Below are 21,770 nucleotides of genomic sequence, written 5' to 3'. Positions count from 1 at the left end.
CACCAGGACATGCTAAACTTAAAAGAACATGTCCTGCCCTATAGGCTACCTAGGGCCTATCTTAGGGGTGACATATGTAATAGAAGCGGAGTTTGAGGCTTGGCAAGGGAGTTGTAATGCCTAGCCAACATGACAGTTTAAAACTGCATTTAGGCTGCAAAGGACAAGCCTGAGATATTTCTGAAAGAGCTATTTAAGTGTATAGGACAATATGTGCTGTGACATTTAATCTACAGCTGGTGGCTATATGGTATACCACTCTACAAGAGACTTACAAGTTAATTAAATATGCCAATTGGGTATAAGCCAAACCAAAGTAACCTTGTTTAAGGGAGAGAGCACAAGCACTTTAGTACTGGTCAGAAGTGGTAAATTGCATAGAGTCCTGAGGCCAAGAGAAACAAATTCAGCATAACGTGGAGGGTAATAGGCAAAATGTTTGAAGGTGACCCTGCGCAGAGGAGAAGTTCCAACACACACTTATTGATAATTCAGAAGCATTTGACAGTGTACTGTGTTGCCTTCAAGGAGTGTGTTTGGGGGCTCTCACAAATCTCTTTCTGCCTTGCAAAGAGTTTGAAAGCATGCACACAAATCAGACGTCAATTTGGGGGGATCTGCGGGATCTGAGGGGAGCAAGGTTCTCATACATTTTTCAATTTGACAAAACCAGTACCCTTACTCTATCCTAAAAGACAACTGTCCCAGGATGGTTTACTCCAACATTTGAGATCCCTCAGCGGAAGTGGAGGGGAAAGAGTCTACTTTACCGTGAAGGCAGTTGAACAGGAAACATGCCTTCTTGGCATAGTATCTGCTGTCTGAAAGAAATGTAAATGTGTGCATTTGGGTAATGTGCAAATGTAAAGACTGATTGAATGCCGGCGTTAGCTATAATTGATGGAGTCACTTGAGAGTATTCTTTTTGGGAGATAATATAAGATGAGTCGATGAGCTGTGGAGTGTATGCTTTAAATGCACTGTTATAACAAATTGTTGCACTAGGTACATTACTCAGATCTATATCTTGGAAGCGCTTGTTTTTATCTTAAACCTAAATATTTTGGTGTACTTGTGGCAGCCTGTTTTATTCCGTGCATAATGCAAGTTTAAAATGATAATGTACATATTCAAGGTGCTTTCTGTCACAGACTGGGACATATTAACACTAAAAACATCATTATTCCCTATTTCACCAAACAAAATTCAATTATGTGGCTCTCTATTTAACACAAACATATCTGCAGTGATTACATTAACTAATAGAGGTTTCCCACATAAAATAGTGCCTCTCTCACTCATTATTTTAACATGTAATTATTTTTCTCTTAAGGTGTGTATTATTTTACACGCAGTTACTTGAAGGTGAAAGACCAACAAAATAGTTACACAACATTTTGTTATTTTTAGCCACAGCTTTAATCTACCCCCACTCTCGCTAACCCTGCCTCCATTGGACTTAGGATCACAGTTCATGCACTTTTGTAATGTACTTTCATTGCTGACACAAATGTTAAGAAAACATGAGGCTGCTATTAGCTGTAACGTACACCTGCAGGCCTGGCTGCATGTTGGATTGGGACAACACCATGTTTCTTTATGCAGTTCATGCTGGTTTAGAGCACCTTAATGAGTGTGGTAACATTTCTTGACAATAAATACAAACTATTCTGCTTGAGCCCTGAGTAGCACATAACACTTTAGTTGTGCAGCTCTCCCACTCGCTTTAAAAAAAAAAGATGCCAATTGTTAGGCACACCTTCACAACTATAACCAGAAAGGCCTGGACTGCGCAAGAGGATGCTGATTGGGCACAAATCTCCTACCATTCTCTGACCTTTCTCTGCAAAAATCAGAAGAAAAGTCATAGAGCCATTTAAAAGCATGAAATGTTTCTCCTTTTTAATTTCAGATTGTAGTACCTGCTACTCTCTAGAACCCATCGACCAACTTTGCAAAGGACTGCAAGTATTCACAATGTCTACTCTGGAACATTTGGAAACCCACAGTCCTTTGCAAATTCCTTCTCATATTCACGAAGTCAGTGCAGAGTTCTATAGCAATCACAACATTATGAAAGCTGAAGGGGTTGGGCACGAAGTTGTGCATTGTTCACAATGGCACACAGGGATGCGCTCAGAAGAATGGGTGAATGGTGACTTTCGGTGTAGGAGTAATCTTGTTATCAATTACACCCTTACAATTGTTTTTTTTAAGTATTGCTGTTGTAATGTACTAATTACTCAATGCACTCTCCCTACAGAAGTTCTCTGCCTTGCTGCTCAGCCTATAATGAGGTCATATAGAATGTTGAGTGTGTTTGTATTGGAAGGGAGAATCAGTTGGTGTGAAAGTGGTGAGTAGCGAGGAGGCTGCTCCTGGTGGGGTACTTTAAAGATCCGACGGACATCTTGTAACCTGTAACCAAGAAGTGATCTTATGAATAAAGCTGTGCTCCTGTTCATCTTCACCTCGTCTAGTATCACACTTCTTTGTAACACTGGTGACTATCTAGAAGAACCTTACGTGTAGAGTAAGCAAGCCCAAAGGAACTAAAGACATTAAGGACTCTAAGGTATGAACATTTCTTTAATGAGTAAAGCAAACTGGCACCCCACCCAAGCCCCACCAGTGACCCTGTCATCGGTCACCCACAACTCAAGGTGCATTGTCCCTGTATTGGCCTAAATGACTTGCTGTCACTCGAAGGACTTCTGCCCCTTGAACTGTCTCTCCAGCAACTAGTTTCACAGAGGTGCAGCAGGTTTGCACATCCTGCTGTGATTTTCCTGTGTAATTTGGACCTTTAACCTGCGCAAGAAATGTCATGGCCTGACAGCACGTTTTGTCTGTATCTACTGTGAGACTGGACTAATGTGTTCTTCCTACAGTGCGGGCAGCATTTCATTCCTGTGAGCACCTCATGTGTCTGCGCTCAGGAAAGCACTTTGTGTGCCAAGCAGTAACAATTTTAATAGAGGCACACTGAATTCCCGGTGTTCATCTGCGTGTCTCTTTCCCACCCATATTGTATGGATTTGTTTGCTGTGTCACTGTGCTGGGAGGTTCTTTAGCAAACAAAAGGAGTGTCATGGTACTATGTACCGCCTGTCTGGGATTGTATCAAGTTTAACTTTGGAAGTGAGCTCATGCAAGGATATTTCATTTTGTGACTTGTTTGATCTTGTGCACAATTCTGTTTGCACTGGCCGACTTTCGTCATTTGCACTTCACCGCTAAATATACAGTATACAACCAAAGGAGCTGTTGGAAACACCATTTTTTTTAGCTGATATCTGAACAAACTTAGGCTATTGGCAGTTTAACTGATCTTCTGCGATTTGAAAAAAGAAAATATGCTGCGCGTGATTCTCTACACGCAATCCTGCCTGCTGTCCCTCGAGCTCTGCTGGGATGCCTTCGTGGGATTCCTATGTAATGGCATCGTAATCCAAACAGCCTGTGACTGCGTGGGGAAGCTTTCCGAGCTTTCTTGTGCTGGGAGCCATCCGGGGCCTACGTCAATCAGCGTGCCGGCATTTTAGGATCTAGATGTTTCAAGCCTGCATTTCACTCGAGTTGCCAACCACGTCTTTCACGTTTTGTCAACAATATTTTTTTTGTTGTATTGTCTGTCGGAATAAAGTATGAACAAAACCAGATGGAGTCTGGAGACAACGCAATACGATTGTGCCGCAAAAAGAAAAGACATTGAATGAAATTTGCTAAGTTTATGAGTTATACAGCGGTGATCTTGATCTCTTTTGGTTTTCCTCCTTGGTTTGTGTGTTTCTTATAGTTTTTGGAGAAATAACTGTTTCTCTAAAATTACTATCACTCTTCTGGTGAATGTATTTGATTCCTTTTGACTATTTTCTGTTCACCAAGCTCACGCTGTGCATCCCAAGCATTAGGGTTGGGTTTTAAATGTAAATGCCTTGTAAGGGGTGCTTAGTTTTTCAGTATGTCTTTATATGATGCTTTATGGTGTTGTGTATTTCATTTTGCAAAATGTTTTCTTTTAGTATGAGGCTGGTTTTAGAGGGTTGCCTTTTGAGTATGTACTTGGACTGTGCGTTACAGGTGCGCACGTGAGAAGACTTCTTCTTACGAAGCTTCTCTGTTTTACTGGTTTTAGTGATACCCTGTTTATGGTTGTTGCCTCATGTGAAGTGCTTGGACTGTGCGTTGCGGGTGCACACGTGGGAAGTCTATCTCTCGTGTAGCTTCTCAGACCTATTGATTTTGGTGATACCCTGTATGTGGCTGTTGCCTTATGAGAGGTGTTTTGACTGTGCATTTTGGCTGTGCACGTTGGGTTTAAAGATACCCATATTAGGTTTCAAGAGTGTTTTGAATTATAATTACCCTGTTTTAGTATGGGCAGAGTCTTATTCCTCTTCTTTGAGGTAGACCCGTCCTATCATTAGTATGTGCAGTTGAGGGTTGTAGATCCCTACTCTGCTAAAGTGTTGTGCCCTAGGTTGTGGCACAATGGGTACGCTGTGTGGTGTAACAGTATTGTACCCGCAGGGGGGTGTGATGTATTATTATTTTGTTGTTAATGTATCCTCCTTTGCTGAGATGTGTGTTTTATCACCTTCACACATTTTGAATGTTTTCGATCACTAGATGTGTTTTAATGTACTAATTACTCAATGCACTCTCCCTACAGACGTTCTCTGCCTTGCTGCTCAGCCTATGATGAGGTCATACAGAATGTTGAGTGTGTTTGTATTGGAAGGGAGAATCAGTTGGTGTGGAAGGGCTGAGCAGCGAGGTGGCTGCTCCTGGTGGGGCACTTTAAAGGAACTCACGGACATCTTGTAACCTGTAACCAAGAAGTGAACTTATGAATAGAGCTGTGATCCTATTCTACATCACCTGGTCTAGTATTACACTTCTTTGTAACAATAGCTCATGTTCGAACTCTGCTAAAATCACACCAACTGTACTCCTCAAATATGTGCTGTTGAGTACTCTCCATTGTTCTAAAGTCAAAGTCCTTGCGTTAATGTCATACTGAAAGAGTAGTGTTGTTTGAATTGAAGTTTACGTTGCTTTAAGTCAGCATCTATTACCCAGGAGTTACAAGTGTTTGTAAGGGTGAACAATGGACTCTAAGAGCTTGGTGATGCAGTAGCAGAAGGTTTCATGTATCTATGGTGTATGGAGAGCTTGCCCTAGTTTTCTTGCAGTAGATGAAGCCTATCTCTCTTTATCTATAGTTCTGACTTTAGATCTAACAATAAGAGCTCAATTCAACTACTGCTCTGAGGTGGTATCAAGTTGGCATTTATGAACCGCAATATCCCCTTGTAAATAAATAAATTACTAAAGATATTATTTTGCCCCTGCTTCAACTTCAAATAGGACTGGGAGGGAAGGGAACTATTAAGGCTTCTGGGATATGAATGAACAAAGATTTGCTCAAAGAACGTTTAGTAATTAATAATAATAAAAACTATGCATTCTGATTTACTCTATCAAGTTAAAAGGGTGCGTGCTATGGTGCAAGCGTATTTCCATGCTTGGATTCAATCCACAGAAACAAAGTCCTCCAGTTATCTGGGAAAATAACTTATGTTGCAGTGCTATGGGTCACGGTTTTTCAGGAGACAAAGCATTATCAATCCAGATGCCTTAATGGCACTGCTGATCGGATTCTATAACTTGTAACACAGGATGAAAAAGATGTATGAAATCATGTAAAGGAGGTACAAAGGAAGACATTGTTGTAGATTTGTTCATCACTGACTTTGAAGCTCTAGACCAGGGTTCAAGTCCTAGGGTTGGCAGTACACCTGCAAAGTTGATGGTACATTTTGCGGCAGAGAGAAGGAGGATTCAGGCGAAATTTCCAGGTTGGAAGTGTCACATCCTACTGGGAAATTGTGCAGTGCAAAAATATTGATTGGGGGAAATGAAGAGGGGCTGTATCCAGGGTATAGAGTAAGTAGGGGAAATTAGAGAAGGGTCCAGGGGACTGAATGAGTGTTTGAAACACAGGCTGAAAGGGTGCAGAAAATTGCAGGTAACATTCAGGGAGAAAGGAGGAACTACTATGTTCAAAGAGGGATAGCAGAACAATTGGACTAGGGAAGGTATGTCTGAGAGCCCCTAGACGGATCAAGGAAGCAATGACACATAATGACAGAGGAAGTGAGGACCTTGAAAAACACTGAAGATGAGGGGTTAGTGCCTAAAAGGGAAAATTTACACAATAACTTTGAAAATGGTAGCACAGATAGTGTGGAAGGGCTCCCTATATTTTATGGTCCACCACATTCGGTCACTCACAAAAAGGGCATTTGATATAGTGGTATTTAAAAGGGCAATATGAGACACAGAAGCAACAAGTACATTAATGGAGTAATACAAATCAGCCCCCAAATTTGTATTGACCATCTACACACTTGGGCAACTTACTAAGGTATAGAAGGAGGTCATATGATGCTTAAACTGACAAGAACATTCAGAGGCTGGTGTTCCTAAAACATTTTGTCTTGCCCCAACAAATAGTTCGATTGGAATGGTGGTAAAGAAGGGCATGGATTGAGGCATAACAATCAGGGGCAAGTGGGACTTCTCTTAGTGGAAAGACCATGTTCGCTTAGCTTACATCACATCTGCCACACCAACTGAACAATCTGTGGATAGTTGAAATAGATTGAAGAACAATAAATCTCCCACTTAGTGGGAAGAAAGCCGCTAAATATAGAGTGTTAAGCGATAAAGTAAGTAAAAATAAAAACTAGAAAGGAATTATAACTTGGAAACATGCTACTGTCTCCAAAGATGTGCGTTGTTTCAGTGGCATTCCAATTAGGAACAGGAGCATACTTCTTTCTTTATTAAAGATGAGAACAATGAAATCTGAGGGGGATGGTAAACAGGGAGGTCTCAGAAAAAAACAAACGTTATGACAGATTGACTAGGCAAAATAGAACATTCAATGGCACAATATTAGATCTGATTAAGTACCACCCCTAGCCATGCAGCATAAGACGTGAATAATAAAAAATGAAAAATGTTGGTTCAGTGCTAGCCCTTACATCTACCACAATAATCCTGTTACATTGCGCCTACAACTATTAGTCATTATTCCATCTATTTCCGACTTAGGTTGAAGGGTCTCTCTCTCTCACTCCATTGTAGCCAGCTTTTAGATTGTGATGGTAAGGACTGAAAATATAGATTTTGTTTTCTGAGGACAAAACATATTTGAGTAATAAGGTAAATGAGGAGGTCTTAGAAAAAAACATGATATATTAAGCATGTGAAACAGAGAATTCACTTGTTACAATTATAGTTGATTAAGTACCAATTTCAGACTTGCATCTTGTACCCTGCAGAATGAAATAAAAGAGCAAGACCTACTAAGCCTTTCATAAGTCCTACAGTAATTATTTTGCTTTGCCACCTAAGTCACTTATCATCTGTTTCCAATCTCTCTATTTTCCCACTTGGGTACACACAAGTATTGCAATCCTCTCAATGTCTAATGATGACAGCAGAGCATTAAAATTCAAGTTGAAGGTACAGGTGCCCTCTAGTTCTCTAATGAAATGATAGAGGCCGTTGTTCATGTCAACCTTTCTATATTTTGTGGAGACTGACTAATCCTCCGGACAATGACAATTCTCAGCTGTTGTTAAAAACATTTTGAGAAGATAAACTGGCAGCAGAACATTATGGGCATGTTATTGCCAGCTGCGATCAAAGTTCCAGTGCCAATATATTAATGGCTTATGACCTACTGGTAATCTTCTTCCGCCATTCAGTTACACCTGTAACATCTTCTTTATGGCCATAATTAACTGCTCCCTTTAAGGGTTCTGCAAATGCAAGTGTGATATAAATACAGAAACAGCCAAAACTCACCCCAACATAATAGACATGTTTATTGATGCGGGTTGGTGTTATGACATCACTGCTAGGCTGCTAGAGCTATCAAAGGGCTATGCAGAGTTATGAGAAGAGATCCCATCAGTTCTCCATTGCCCTGAATGCTGCACTCTGTGTTCTTCAAGTTCAGACATATGCTCAATCAGCCAGCTCTTATATTTAGACACATCCTGCTCCCAATTGTTCAAGGACCAAATTATGACAAAACACTGGTGTTTGTAGCTAAAAAATCATTTCACCATCTTGCTCGCATTCTCAGATCAGCTAACCACTATATTATAGAAATCCATAGAACATGTACTGTTACAATTGGTGACCACGCATTTGAGGTAGTGGCTGCCAGACTTTGGAATATGTTTCATCTTGCTATCTGCACAGAACAAAACTGCTTTCTTAATTGACATTTTCTGAGACATGGATTTTGTGTAATCTGCTAAATCGTAAGCTTTTATTTTCTTTGATATTGTCTCCTAGCACTAGAAACCTTCGGCATATATTTCACCCTATGAATAAATAGGTCTAAGAAAACTAATTCTAAAGGGGAAACTCGAGGGGGGCCCCGGTCCCAACGGGATCCCGCCAATACTATATAAACAAGACCCTGCCTTCTGGAGCAACATCCTGACACCAATATTCAACGCAATAAGGGAAACAGTAAAAACACCAACATCCTGGAGTGGCTCGATAATAAGCCCGACCTACAAAAAGGGCGCCAGGAACGACCCAAGAAGCTATCGTCTAATAGCCTTAATTGACACAGAGGCAAAATATTATGTCGGCCTCATCTTGGAGAATTTAACATCTTGGGCAACAGCAAATAACATCATCCCAGCAACCCAAACCGGATTCCGCAGCTGCCAGGGCACATCAACAAATATCATGGCGCTAACCCTTTTTTCCGATGCAGTAAAGGCTTCCAAGAGCTCCCTCTTTATGTGCTTCATTGACTACAGCGCCGCGTTCGACCATGTAGCTCAGCACAAACTCTGGCAGAAATTGGACAGATGGGGAATTCCAGGCCCACTTCAACAGCAGCTGGTAATGCTACACACTGACACTTGGGTCAGGATTAAACTGGGACCTGGCACTCACCTCTCGAGACAAATCAAGACCAGCAAAGGTCTGAAATAGGGCTGCGTCCTAGCCCCCATGTTGTTCAACCTCTTTCTTGCAGACCTCCCTGGTGAATTAGAGACAGTAAAATCCCACGCTCCCAGACTAGGCAACATCATGCTCTCAAACCTTCTCTACGCAGACGACCTAGTCCTTATCAGCTGATCTCCCGACGGTCTGCAACACCTTCTCGACAAAACCAATGCAATTTCAAAAGCAAATTCATTAACAATTAATTTAAACAAAACAAAAGTTATGACAATGAACTATTCCAAAAAACGGAAACCCGCATGGTCCCTGAACGAACAAAGGCTAGACCAGGTAGCCTCTTACAAATATCTAGGCGTCATAATAGACGGAAATGGCTCCTCTAAACACCAACTAGAGGCCATACATCGAAAGGGCACGACATTCCACCTATCGATAAAGCCTCTGCAGAAAGCACTCCCCGATCGGTCATTGGGCACTCTCCTACAGGTAGTAAGAGCTCGCTTACAGCCCATGCTCACCTACGGCAGCGAGTCCATGAGAGGCAAAGATGCAACAACACTATACAATACCATCAGCCGAGCATACAGGGAAATATTTCATCTTCCCACCAACTCATCGCCCGCTCAAACCTGCCTTGAATTCGGCCTGCAGAAACAAGCGGTGGAGAGAAGAGGCGCATATATAAAAAGCTGGCGGAAAATTAGAGACGCCGACCATGGTTCTCTAAACACCCATCTCTGGACCAAATTGATCGGCAGAGATAACTCACCTGCAAGGACCTATTTAGAGGATTCATTGAAGACCTTAGGACTAACAGCCCTATGGGAGTCGGCAACCGACCTAGGCACCTTCAAAAAAGTGGTGTCGAAAGTCACTAAGATGGTCTCATTAATCGAGGACAAAGCAACCTTAGCCAAGAGAGCACACGTATGGGTCGTGCTGAAAGGTTACAGCGCACTAAAACCACAAGAGTATTTAACAACGGGCCTTACACAGAAGACAAAAAATAAGTTCCTTAACATGCGCCTGGGCAAAATTCCTATAGCTCCGCACCTTGCACCATGGACAAGGAAAAATCCTGCAAATCCCTGCTGCCTCTGTCTTTCTGGGAAAGAGGACCTCATACACATAATCTGCATCTGCACTAACCTCCGGGACATAAGGCACTCTCTGATTCGGGCCCTATGGAACCAGAAGGGCATAATGAGTTGTAGGCAGGCCGTGATGCTTTGTTTTAACCCTGAAGAAACTCAGCTGAACTGTAGAACAACAAAATACTTCGACATAGTGGCCACAAGACTAAATGAAAAAACCAGAGGGTTTACTCAAAGCATTGGCCAAACAACAACAAAGTAATAACATTTGCCTATCTTCCCCTGGAAATCTGGAAGCATTATGGCCACGTAAACCCAACCGAATCATAAGCACCCTAAGCTGAGACTTTTATGCTTTTAAAGACCGGAGCCCTGCTCACTTCTGTTTTAAAAGTAGTACTGACTTTTAATATTTGTACGTTTTAAAATTTTGAGTTTTTATTAACTGAACAATAAACATACTACCAATATGAATAAATAGAACATAACTTAACATTTTTGTCCCACAGATTCATTATAGCAGTACAGATGTACTCTTGGTAAAATATGATCTATTGCTGCAGCCTATTCGTTATCTCCAGGCAAAGCAGTATGGGTCAGATGTACGAACATTTCATTTAGTGAGTCTCTAATTGCGATTTGTTGCGACTTGCAAATAGAGACTTCCATAACAAAATGTACTAATGTGTCTCATACACATTAGCAAATTCCATTGAGGTTGCAACTAGCCTGCCTCCTCAATATTCAGGGGGCAAGTCGCAATTTGTGACTCATTAAAAATGGGTAGTAACACAGGGACGGTGGCCTGCTAGGGACAGCAGACTGCCATGTCTGTGTTTGCTTTTAATTAATGCTTCTTTTCTTTTTTAAATGCAGCCTGTGCATTTCTAAATGAACAATGAAACATTTCTGTTTCATTTTTTAAGGGTAGGCATTGGTCCATGAAAAACGTTTTCGCTACCAATCACAAAGGGGATGGGGTCCCCTGAGGACCCATTCCTGTTTGTGACTGGCTTACTACCTACTTGAAGTAGATGGTAAACTGCAATTGTTTTGCACCCAGATTGCGGTCACAAAAGAATTGTACATCCCCATGCGACTCGCTATTAGAAAGAGATACCCTTAGCACTCCCTTTTTTAATAGTGACTCCCAAACCCTACTTTGTGAGTCGGTAATAGGTTACAGACTCGCAAATGGGGCTCTGTACTTTTTAAAATTATTTTTTTCTGGTTGCAAACAGTGCAATTATATGAATTGGACCATTTGCGAGCTGAATAAAGCTTGGTGCATCTGGCCCTATGTTTTCAACGAAACCAGCAGCTTCATCATTTTCAGGGTTACTTTTTAAAAGATATTCAGCCACATGCATCAAAGTCCGGTTTTGCGATTCCTAATTTGCGATTTTTACCGAATCGCAAATAAGGAAGCGGAAAACAGGATGCATGATTGAAAGTGCAAAAACTTTGCGATTCGGTAAAAATCGCAATTTTCACCGAATCGCAAATATTATGCGAATTCCAATTTGCGATTTCGCAATTCCCATTGATCCCTATAGGAATCAATGGGAATTGCGAATTCGCAAATTAAAATTTGCAAAATGTTGATGCATTCCATGGGTGCGGGGGGGGTCCTTTGGACCCCCCCTGCACCCCTGAAATGTATTTTGAAGTGCATGTTTCATGTCCTAAGGACATGTGTGTCTGTAACATGACAGTGTTTTGAAATGCAAATTAGAGCATTTTTACACATTTTCGCAAATTACCACGAGGTTCAACCTTGTGGTAATTTGCACCCCAGATTTGCGAATTCGCAATTTTAAAGTTAATCATGCATTGCTTTTAAGGAATCGCAATTTTGTGATTCCTTAAAAGCAATTGCATTTTTGGAATTCGCTAAAAATAGCGATTTCACCAAAAATGCTTGATGCATCCCAGAAACCTATTTAGGAATCGCAAACGGCCGAATTTTGCGATTCGCACCGTTTGCACTTCCTAAATAGGTTGATGCATGTGGGCAAGTGTTCCTTTTCCACAACCCAGTCTACAGCCATCTCAACAAATGGACAGCATGGTCGATGGTGCAATTGCCCTTGCTCACTTTCTACATAAAAATTTCAAAATTGGTTATAATCTTCATATGGCATTCTATTTGTCCCCAATGCTCAACACTACTCAACAGCCAACATTGCTTTGGCAGAGGCATTGCCTTTCTTTTGAAGCACAAACTGGCTTATTTACAAGTTCTATGCACTGCTGGAATCTCACTTTTTGTGATGTTCCAGTGAAGCACAGCACTTAGCCATATCTGTAAAGCCACGTAAGGCCACCCTTTGTGGCTTTTCATGGCCTTGTAGATATGGATGAAGGCCACGCAGCGTAAGTCACTGCGTTGCCTTACTCTGCATCAGGGAGGGGTGCCATTGGCGTTGTATAGAGGGTTTACATTCAACTCCCATATGATTTGACACATTCCCAGATTTACAACCATGTACTTCTCGAGGCTTGGCATAATGAGGAGAAATAACAAAATTTCTCCTCGTTGTTTTCTCATTCCATTCTGCAGCACACATAGAAAGAGGAAAATCCCTCCAATGGTTGTTTTTGTGCAGGAAGGTGTGCCTTTCTGCACAAAAACAATCATGCCAACAACACGGACATTCTTTCGCCATAGTACAAGGGTTTCTGCATTGGCGCACAGCTCCTAATTGTGAAGTGGAACTGGCTTAAAGGGCAACAATGCATTGCAGTGCAATCATGCCCTTTCAAATTGGCATTAGGTAGCACAGCAAAATGACTTGATGCGCTGCCCTTCGCCAATTCTTTGTAAATATGCCCATAGTCTTTGAAGCATGTGTTCTGCTGAAGCAGGTGCGGCAGCATGTACAAGATGGCACTCCAGTGGATTCTCATGAATGAGGCCTAGACAACCACTTTATTGGTTCACTGATGAGAACTGCTTCTGAGCTGTAAACAAGTGGCTAATATATGACAGAGGGCTAGAATGTAATTGATTGTTTATTTTCATTTTTTAGAGTGTCCTGCTTATTCAGGTTGATGCAACGGGGCTACAGAGCATCCAGGGATATCTTCGAGCTGACGTGCCTTTGACACAATTACTGCCATTGCACGTTGGCGGGCTATTATGGGCCGAATCAGGACAACGTAAGTCCTTTAAGTGAACTGATGGCTGAACTCTTAAATTCTTCAGATCCAATCATTCTGGCTGGAGATTTTAACTGGAGACCACCCTCTTGTTAAGCCCCATGAAGGGAATACAGATGCCACTATTGCTACTATAGTCTGTAGCTTGTCCACTTCTCAAAATGTTTGTAGTGACATGGACATGGTGCACATCACACTCCTTTAGTGTTTCAGCAACCAATCTTAGCATTCTCTTGGGCATCTGTGACACAGGAGGCAGTTAAAAAACAGAGAAGGCTTGAAAGATTCTTTTTGAAAATGAGTAATAGCAAATTCCCGTAAGTCCCCTCCATCTACAAAAAAGCACAGAAGGAAGTCAATCACCAACATGCCACCTGTTTGCAACATTATAAACGGAGATGTGTATGTCCTTTTTACTTTTTGTTATGTTTCCATCTGAATTGCATTGTGTGACTGTATGGCGATTTGGGTACTGTGTTTTAATGATCCTTGTGCCAGAGAGAAGTTACTGAAATTGAATGCTGACTTTAAGTGGCAGGGTTACTATACTCCTAATGACAACAGGATATGGTATTCGTCAAGCACCACCATCTTCATCATCATCTCAGCCACTTCAGATTCTGGAGCTGTATCAGTAGCAGCTGCCTTTCTTAAATGTTCTACTCTCTTTGCAACGTTTGTTTTGCAAATGAGCCTAAAATGCCAAGAAGTATGACTAACACTCCCTGGCTGGGCATGAGGTATGTTTTACAGTGCCAAACCCAGTACCTGATATGTAGCCGTAACTGGTAGGCTTAGGGCAAGCTAGGACCAAGGGTGTTGTTGTTGCTGTTTACTTTGATCATGACTTTGAAGGTAGGTGGTGAAATACAGCAAGCTGAGTAAATATTTGTATTTCTTGGTGCTACTCTCACACGATCAATGAAATGGTCATATTATTTGCTATGACGACTGACAACTCTTTCTTTTTCTGAAAGCTTCCTTTTTCTGTGTCTCCAGGGGAAGCACGTGGGATCCACTCCTTGTTGTGTCTGAAGTGGGGTTGGAGGAGGCTGATGAACTTGCCTTTTTTTTCTTAAAGCAGGAGATTCTAAAAAGAAGAGGATGTTAGTAACAAAAAAAAGTACAACGCCCTGATGGGCCTCTACCTCCAGTGTGGTGGTCACAATGTCCTACTTTGTGTGCCAGCATGCTTTTGCCTCACTCTCAGCCATGGATGCTATCACCACAGAAATTAAATGATCCAATGGTGGTGGATCCAAGAGAGTCTTGCAATGTCATGCAGCACAGAAGAGTGTCACCAGGTTCGCAGAGTTGTACACTTTTGCCAAAGAAGGAAGCCATTTTATGAAATACTGTGCAGTGTTTGTCCTTTCAAATGTGCCAGACTTCTCACTGGCCACATTTTTGGAATGCAGCACCCTCTTGGATGTCTGTTGGACTGTTTCTAGGTAGGCTGAGAGGTTTGCCGTCCAGAAATTCACAATGACTGTCAGACTGCACTCTCTCTGAGGCTGGAGAAATAAGGATAGAGACAATTAAATTAGGAGACCATTGTATTGAATGCAACACATACAATATACAAACTAATAATACCAAGAGATACCAACAAAGTATTGTAATTGCTTGTTTAATATTAAAAACTGCCTTTTTTGTTTGTACTCAATACGTTTGACCTGCCCCATCCCGTTATATGTAATATGTCATGTGTATCTGTACATTGTCACAAAAAAAACAATATAAATATTTCCAACAAAAAAAAGACAGATGCAAAAAGAACAATTGATGGACAGAATGCAGAACAATGTCATACATTCACCCCAGTACAGAGATCTGGGCCTAAATCCATTATTTTTTTGTTCAGCATGCCATTCCAGTTTGGACCCAGTCACATGCAAATCAGTCTTGATCCTGCGCCCAATGGGAACAGTCGAGCCCGAACTGGCAGGCCAGGTCCTCACCTCACTGGAATGGAAACAAGGATCCTAGGACCGATTTCGGGTTTCAGCCCTCATCAGCCAGGATAGCTTGACGCCAGTGGCATGGAAAGCACGGTACCCACGTAAAATGATTCACACAGGGGAAGGGGTCGAGTAGGTTGTGGTCCAGGTCACTACTGACAATTGTCAGGGATGTTTTCCAAAACTGTAAACTGTTTCTCTGTTTCTTTTATTTTTTTTCAAAAGCAGATGTTTAAAAAAAAAAGAATTCAATCCTGAAATACAGTGACAGGGATGCTGGTCTGCTGGCCACCAACCATGTCAATGCAGCCAATAACAGGGAATTGCACAAATTGTGACCTGCCTTGCGAATATCAGCTAAAAAAGGCAATTTTAGGACCCCAAGCTATTTCCTATTTTGCAAACTGATCTCTTGGTACCAAGGCTTGCAAAATTAGATATTGGTCACAAAAACTCAGACTGCAAACTGCAACCACGTTTGTGAACAGTATCTTAATACATTTGACCACCCACGGCTCCTGCAGGTAAGAGCGGTGAAGCTGTGTGCGGGGGATTTGACAAGAAGACCACAAGAGAAAATTTACTATTTATTTAATTTTCCCTTGTGGTCTTCTCTCGAAATCCTCCCCAGCCGGCCCTATTGCCCCACCGCTCTTACCTGTGGTGGCAGCGGCTGCGGCATTTGGCCCATGGCTCCTGTTCTTTTGCTATTGGAATTGTACAGCAGAGTTACTAAGAATTGAGGGGCATATTATCAAGACAGGCGATAAAATTATCGCCGCTATATCGGCAGAAAACTGCTGATAAAGCGGCGATAATGGGCTTTATAATATGGTCTATGGTATTCCAATCAAAGCCCATGTTAGATGTCTTCACATCTAACATGGGCTTCGATTGGAATTCCACAGAGCATTTATCAAGCCCATTATCGCCGCTTTATCTGCAGTTTTCTCCAATAAAGCAGCAATAATTTTATCGCCTGTCTTGATAATATGCCCCTGAATATGCCTGAGCTCTGAGCGACAACCTTTTCCATGCTGTGCACTGCAATGTGGTGTGGTGGAGCTATCACTGATATAAAGGAATGCTCTTTTCAGCATTCTCAAAATGGATCTTTTAGCCAGCACCGAAATAATATGCTAAATTCAAACGAAGACATGTGGCGATAAATCAGCCCATTACTCACAAAATATGCAGACTAGACATTTTCATCATTCTATTTTCGCTCCTTCATTACTCGTGCGTTTAATTGAAACTTTAATTTTGTGGCTCCCACCTGCTGTTTCCTTGCTAATACTTTGAAGCATAATTCATTTAGGAAAGATATGCTTCTGCAGTCAGGTGGCACAAATCACCCAACCACAGCACACACAAGGATTCCTCTGGATTTGTTTTTTCAGATTGATGAGTATGAAATGCCTGCCTGACACAATCACTGGGAGGTATCACATAAAGTGATCATCGAAAGTGCTAATTTAGGGAACATTTCTGCTAGTTTTTAGCTTGCTGGTGTCCTACATAGTGGAATAGATGATGCAGTGTTTTTTACCATCCTAGGCAGCGGTAAATGGTTGCTTGTCACAGGAACTTTAAAGGTCTCTGCTGCGTTAGCCGCAAATGTAGCAGCATTTCTTGAAATAGTCAAAGGAAACAGCACAATAAAACACAACAACATTTGTAATTCAACATAATTAAATTGAAACCCAAGGGCACACCGCAACAAAGAAAGTCAAAACAACTCAACACTACCCATGATACAACTTTAAATTGTGTTAATGTAGCACAAAAACAAAGGAACACAAAATAACAGAGCATATCACCACCAATAAAATGTGATTCAACAAATAAGCACAAAAACTATCGACAAACATTACCACCTTCGGAAAACTTGCATCTTACGGTATCCCAAACACTGCCTTACTTTCCTACCAAGGGCATGAAATAGCATAAGTCAAAAATGTTTTGTGATCCTGCCCTAGGTGTGCAAGACTGAAAATGCAGACAAAACAGGTAGAACGATGCTGGCATAACAAAGATGCGTTGGGCCCCATTGTGAAAAAGGACAATGACCCAAGTTTTCAGCCGCTACCAATGCAGGTAAGAGCGGTAGGACGATGGTGCAGTGAAGGGGGGGGTAGAATTTCGACAGACAACATTGAGGGAAAATTAATTATTTATTTAATTTTCCCTTTGTTAGAATTGAAATGTAAAATTATAATATTACTCATATTTTACCTAATATTATGTTAGCATTTATATAGCTAATACATCATATTTGCATATTGTGTGTAGACAGAACTAGTAGATGCAGATGTTACGTTAGTTAGGTTGACATCTGTGTCACCATTTTAGTTCTCAAAGACGTCATTTTGTATTACAATCAAAACTGTTAATTGCTCATTCATGTGAAATGGTCCTTGTTAAATTTAAGTTCTACATTGTTGAAACTTGCTCATTAACACATTTCTTTTTTATGTTACATAGAGACCGTCTCCCACCTGTCTAGAAGGGAGGATGCGCAAGACGACCTTGGATAGTAGATAACTTGTACCAGGCTGCTGAATCAAAACTTAAGTTCTGTACCCGTTTGAATTATGACAGCTACCAGTATTTTTCCATAGTAGGTGGGTCTTTGTGGGCTCCGCAAATAAACATAATGTAACTTTATGCTTGTTAGAGTCAGTCCCTCGCCAGCCATCATATGAGGCTGGTCAGATTGGACTGCACTGCAGTGTACTTTGTGAATTAACTAGTATGCTTGTATTCTCTACTGCGTCATCGCCTTTCCTTATTGGAAGGCTAGAGGAGGTCGAGAGGGACCAGGGTAACCCTAGTTGGGTCACTTCCTTCACCTCAAAGACGTCTGGCGAATCCCTCCCACCAACCTGGCCCCACTGCCTCACTGTTCTTACCTGCACTGGCTGCGGCTGCATGTTTCGTTAGTAAAAGACATTCATATAAAGGGGTGAAGTGTACCCGCAAACCTTGACAGTGTGGTGCCACAGTGCGGTGCCACTGCACCTCTTGCACCACAGAGAGCTACATAATTTGTACTATCAAAAGGTACAAATGCTTTTGTTAACTCGCTGTGATGCAACCATGTCAGATTGCCCTCTAACCAAGGGCCAAAAAAACAAAACAGCAACAGCAACATTTTCGAGTACATTAGTTTCAACGGGCCTCGGGATTGAGCACAGGTTTATCCACTGAGCAACATTTCAGACTGAAGAGCCAGTTGCATCTCAAAATGATATGAGGAGGATGATTGAAATGCCCGTTGTGCAGCAAAGAAGCTAGTATCAATCTCATTTAGTCATGTGAACAATGAGGAGATGATATGAAGATCTGCACTGGGTGAAACTCATATGAATACTGAAAAATGTACTCATGTGCTCCATTTATGATGCATATTTCACTCTGACATGATGCATTCATAGTTACATGAAATGAGATAAAGACAAGAGTCAAGGAGAAAGTGAACAAGAGAAAGAAAAGGGAGTAAAGTTAAGATGACTTCATCAGAATGAGGCATTATTGGAGGTGAGATAAGGAGAAAGGACAGAGGAAGAAGAGAGGAACAAGGGTGGACTTGAGAGACAGATGGAAAATGAAAGAAGAGAAGGCCAGTGAGAGTTATAGAGAGAGAGCTAAAAGCAAAAGCAACATGAGCGAGGGAGAGTACTTGAAGGAAAGAGATGGGAATAAATGAATAAAACAATAATGACAAGAGGAAGTTTACAAGATTGCAGTGGAAGCCCGAAGGCTTCATGGCACTAGAAAATGAACATCCAAGATCCACACTAAGGACTGGATTTGCTAACATTTCATGCAACGCAGCGCAACAAGGCAACTTGCGTGAAAGGGAGACATCAGGAATGCAGCATATTTACAAAGATATTGCTCATTTCCACTGCCTCCTTGATCTGGAGCACAATGCTCTGCCTAGTGCTAAAGTGGACATCCTTGCAAGGGTGCCTGTGCTACATGTAGGATTGTGTTTGTGCAGGAAGGAACACCTTCCTGCAAAAAAACAGCCCTTAAAGGCGTTTTCCTCTCCATGTTTGATGCAGAATGCATCATAAATAGAAAAAGGAAGTAACATGGAGAAATAAAGATACTTCTCCTCATTACATCTCAGTATGGGAGGTGTACCATTTTGATACATTCCCAGGTTTACGACTCATTGTAAATCTAGGAATGCACCAAAATCCATGGGTGGATGCCTGGGAACACCCATAGTCCACCATGGAATGTCTCCCTGCCCCAAAGTAACACACGCACTGATATGCACTACTTTGAGCGAATTTGGATTTACTACACCATGCAGGCTTTGCAAGGTGGCTTTGCATGGCTTAGTAAAGCCCACTAAAGGGTTTGCCTTGCGTTTGCAATGACTTGCATCAAGTAATGGCAATGCAAACCTCAGTAAATCTGGCCCAAAATTGATAGCAAGATAAATATGTTTTCAAGCTTTACTGAAATAGGATGCATTTTCACGCGATCAAATTGAAACAGGAAGAGATTTCCACAAGGTTGTAACAATAAATGTGATAGATTTGGTCCCTACTTTTGACAAAATGAGGAATCAGTAAGGGGAATGTTGTTCAATCTAAGAGAACTAGAACAAGTGTAACCCAGACACAGGAGCAGATGTACTAAGGGCTTGCATTGTCCTTGCATCACGCAAGGCAATGCAAGGCATGCACGTCCTTAACTGGGATTTACTATGACACACAAAGTCACCTTGCATGGCTCTGCATATTTTAGTAAATCCAAAGTAATGCCAGGTAGCACATTTTCCTTCCTGGTGTTATCTTGCGGCAGTGAGGCATAACATAGATGGAGTGTGGCTGTTCCCACGCATCCATTTATAGATTTCAACTCAATCCCAAATTTACAAAGGTCTGTAAACCTGGGATTGCACCAAATGGTGTGCCTCCACAACCTTCTTTTAATGCATGCTGTATTCAGCAGGACACATACAAAAAGAAACATGCCTTTCTCGTTACCCTTTCACCATGGTGTAAGGGGTTTCTGCATTGGTGCTAGGCAGTCATAAGTGCACCAGCCCTAGGAGACAGAAGTATTGCACCATATCTTAGTAGATATGGTGCATTTCTGCCGTCTCCCTTTCAAGCAACGCAGTGCAACAAGGTGTTTTGCTACATTGCTGTAGGAAATCAGGTTACTGGTTTAGGAGCAGCAACCCACAATTCTTGCCAGGGTGAAACACAAGTGAACTCTACATTAACCTGTGCTCAACTTTCCAGTAGCTTGTCAAAAAGACAGCCAGGCTTAACCTGGAGGCAATGTGTAACGTATTTATGCAGCACTTCAAACAGTGATACAGTGAAAACACAAGACAAATCCTGCACCAGCTTAACATAATAGATTCCAAATATAATAGATAATTTGAAACTAAAACAACAAAAATCCAGTCAGTGGAACTGGAGATATTTGCAAATTCAAAGATTTACGTAAAAACGTGTATATAAGTCTCCGGCAGGGCTCCATTTAGTCCAACTATACTAACTCCACACTGATTACCTTACACCGCTGCACCTCTTCCACGCAGGGCTCAGGTCCGACTTGTCATGCCCCCGCTGTAGTCAACTACAAGCTGATTTTTACCACTTGGTATGGCTTTGGCCAGTAGTCACATGCTTTTGGGAATCAGTGGTTGGAGAACTCACTGAGGTCTTGGACTGGGAGGTTCCTCTTAACCCTTTGAATGTACTCTTGGGTGGTCACCGAGGGGCTGGATGGATCTCAGACTGACAAGCTCTTGATAAACAAAACCATGATGGTGGTAAAGAGGGACATTACGGAGAGCTGGCTGAACCTGACCAGTTTGATGAGTATGAAATGCCTGCCTGACACAATCACTGGGAGGTATCACATACAGTGATCATTCAAAGTGCTAATTTAGGGAAGATTTCTGCTAGTTTTGAGCTGGCTGGTGTCCTACATAGTGGAAGAGCTGAAGCAGTGTTTTTTACCACCTTAGGCAGCGGTAAATGGTTGCTTGTCACAGGGACTTTAAAGGTCTCTGCGGCGTTAGCGGCAAATGTAGCAGCATTTCTTGAAATAGTCAAAGGAAACAGCACAATAAAACACAAAACATTTGTAATTCAACATAATTAAATAAAAACCCAAGGGCACAACGCAACAAAGAAAGTCAAAACAACTCAACACTACCCATGATACAACTTTAAATTGTGTTAATGTAGCACAAAAACAAAGGAACACAAAATAACAGAGCATATCACCACCAATAAAATGTGATTCAACAAATAAGCACAAAAACTATCGACAAACATTACCACCTTCGGAAAACCTGCATCATACGGTATCCCAAACACTGCCTTACTTTCCTACCAAGGGCATGAAATAGCATAAGTCAAAAATGTTTTGTGATCCTGCCCTAGGTGTGCAAGACTGAAAATGCAGACAAAACAGGTAGAACGATGCTGGCATAACAAAGATGCGTTGGGCCCCATTGTGAAAAAGGACAATGACCCAAGTTTTCAGCCGCTACCAA

This window comes from Lissotriton vulgaris, chromosome 5 (genome assembly GCF_964263255.1).
Source record: "Lissotriton vulgaris chromosome 5, aLisVul1.2, whole genome shotgun sequence".
Lineage (NCBI taxonomy): Eukaryota > Metazoa > Chordata > Amphibia > Caudata > Salamandridae > Lissotriton > Lissotriton vulgaris.
Note: the sequence above shows the minus strand (reverse complement) of the source record.